The 2977-nt window shown below is 39.8% G+C and overlaps 1 non-coding gene across 1 annotated transcript; it reads left to right on the top strand.

The window, feature by feature from the left end:
* Positions 1–2629: 2629 nt before the first annotated feature.
* Positions 2630–2736, top strand: LOC127088668 (small nucleolar RNA R71). Its single transcript, XR_007790494.1, has one exon. It is a non-coding gene; the product is annotated as a small nucleolar RNA R71 (small nucleolar RNA).
* Positions 2737–2977: the final 241 nt, after the last annotated feature.

The following is a 2977-nucleotide window of genomic DNA, read 5'->3' as shown; positions in this document are numbered from 1 at the left end:
TAGGTTTACTTTTACACATCGTTCTAGAACTCTTTCTAGGTTTTCAAGACATTCTTCAAAGCTTTGTCCGCATACGGAAAAATCATCCATAAATACTTCCATGATGTTTTCGAGAAAATCGGCGAATATTGCCATCATGCACCTTTGGAAGGTTGCAGGAGCATTGCACAAGCCGAACGGCATTCGTCGATAAGCGAAGGTACCAAAAGGACATGTGAATGTTGTCTTTTCTTGGTCATCAGGATGAATTGGTATTTGAAAGAAGCCTGAGTATCCGTCTAGATAGCAGAAATGAGAATGTTTTGCTAATCGTTCTAACATCTGGTCAATGAATGGTAAAGGGAAATGATCTTTTCGGGTTGCTTTGTTTAGTTTCCTATAGTCAATGCACATTCTCCATCCCGATTCGATTCGTTTGGTTATAGTTTCTCCTTTTTCATTTTCAATAACTGTTATACCTCCTTTCTTTGGTACTACGTGTACAGGACTAACCCATTTGCTATCAGATATAGGATATATGATACCTGCCTCTAATAACTTTGTTACTTCCTTTTTCACTACCTCACTCAGGATCGGGTTTAGTCTCCTCTGATGTTCCCTAGAAGTTTTACAGTCTTCTTCTAGCATGATGCGGTGCATACAAATAGAAGGACTTATCCCTTTAAGATCGGTGATGTTGTATCCTAGTGCGGTTGGGTATTTTCTTAAGATATGTAGGAGTTTTTCGGTTTCGAGTTTTCCTAGGTCTGCATTAACTATCACCGGTCGTTCAAGTTCTAAGTCTAGGAATTCATATCTCAGATTTTTGGGAAGTGTTTTCAGGTCGAGGTTTGGTTTCTTAAGGCATTGCGTAGGATCCGATGTCATTGCTAAACATTGGTTAAGTCTGTCTTCTACACGATAGTCAGACAATTTGTCATTTTCTAACTCTGTTTCTTTTATGCATTCATCGATGATATCCATGAAGTAACATGTGTCGTCTATTGCAGGTGCTTTCAAAAATTGGGAAGGAATGAACTCAATTTTCTCTTCTCCTACTTCGAAAGTGAGTCGTCCTCGTTTTACGTCTATGATAGCACCGGCGGTTGCTAAGAATGGTCTTCCCAATATAATGGGTGTAACTTCATCTTCTCTTATGTCCATAATTATAAAATCGGTTGGAATGTAGAATTGACCTATGCGCACGGGAACATTTTCAAGAATTCCTACAGGATATCTAACGGAATGATCTGCTAATTGCACAAACATTTTAGTTGGTCTTAATTCTCCCATTTCCAGTTTCTTGCATATGGATAAAGGCATAACACTGATACCGGCTCCTAAATCGCATAGAGCTTTGTCTATGACAAATTTTCCTATGTGACAGGGTATAGAGAATCTACCAGGATCTTTAAGTTTAGGAGGCATATTCTGGATTATAGCGGTGCATTCAGCAGTGAGTGTAACGGTTTCGCTCTCTTCAAGTTTCCTTTTATTAGAAAGAATTTCTTTTAAGAACTTAGCATATGAGGGCATCTGCGTAATAGCTTCTGTAAAAGGAATTGTGATGTTTAATTGTTTCAGTAAGTCAACAAATTTTTTAAATTGGCCCGCATGTTTGGTTTTAATAAGCCTTTGAGGGTAAGGGATAGGTGGTTTATAAGGTGGTGGAGGTACATAAGGTTCTTTCTTTTCTACGGTTTCCTTATTACTCTTCTCCTTTTCCTTAGGTTTATTTTCTTCCTCAGTTGACTTTTTAGAGTTTTGGTTTTCAATTCTTGGATCAGACGGTCCTTCTACCTCTGTTCCACTTCTCAATATGATTGCATGGGCGTGGCTTTTCGGATTAGGTTGGGGCTGTCCAGGAAATGTACCAGTTGGGGCAGCGGTAGGCGCTTGTTGTTGAGCTACTTGTGATATTTGTGTTTCCAGCATTTTGTTATGGGTAGTCAGGGCATCTACTTTACTTGCTAGTTGTTTAATTTGTTCGCTAGTGTGTACATTCTGGTTTAAGAAATCTTTATTGGTTTGCTGTTGAGAAGCTATGAAGTTCTCCATCATGATTTCCAAGTTGGATTTCCTAGGAACATTATTGTTAGGTGTGGATGGGGTCGGCTTTTGATATCCAGGGGGTATAGCTGGGGCTTGACTGGGAGCTTGTCCTGGTGCGTATAAAGCATTATTGCTCTTATATGAAAAATTAGGATGGTTCTTCCAGTTTGAGTTATAGGTATGCGAGTAGGGATTTCCTTGAGCATAATTCATTTGCTCTGCTTGGATTCCTATTAGGAGTTGACAATCTGCAGGAGTGTGACCTTGGATTCCACAGACTTCGCAATTTTGAGCTGCGGCAACCACGGTGGCTGGAGGTGATACATTTAAACTTTCAATTTTCTGGGCCAGAGCATCCACTTTTGCATTAACATGATCAAGGCTACTTATCTCGTACATGCCACTTTTCGTTTGAGGTTTTTCTACCATTGTTCGGTCGCTTCCCCACTGATAATGGTTTTGGGCCATGCTCTCGATAAGTTGATAAGCATTGGTGTAAGGTTTATCCATAAGCGCACCACCTGCGGCGGCGTCTATTGTTAACCTTGTGTTATATAAGAGACCATTATAGAAGGTATGAACTACTAACCAGTCCTCTAAACCATGGTATGGACAAAGTCTCATCATGTCTTTGTATCTTTCCCATGCTTCAAAAAGAGACTCGTTATCTTTCTGTTTAAATCCATTTATCTGGGCTCTCAACATAGCTGTTTTGCTTGGAGGAAAATATCGGGCAAGAAAAACTTTCTTCAACTCATTCCATGTGGTGACCGAGTTGGAAGGAAGAGACTGAAGCTATCTTCTAGCTTTATCTCTTAACGAGAAGGGAAAAAGACGAAGTCGAATCGCCTCTGAAGTGACACCATTAGCTTTAACAGTATCAGCGTATTGGACAAATACGGATAAATGAAGGTTTGGATCCTCGGTAGGATTTCTAGAGAATTGA

The sequence above is a fragment of the Lathyrus oleraceus genome, chromosome 5 (genome assembly GCF_024323335.1).
Source record: "Lathyrus oleraceus cultivar Zhongwan6 chromosome 5, CAAS_Psat_ZW6_1.0, whole genome shotgun sequence".
NCBI classification, from domain to species: domain Eukaryota; kingdom Viridiplantae; phylum Streptophyta; class Magnoliopsida; order Fabales; family Fabaceae; genus Lathyrus; species Lathyrus oleraceus.
Note: the sequence above shows the minus strand (reverse complement) of the source record. Positions and strands in the feature narration are given on the sequence as shown.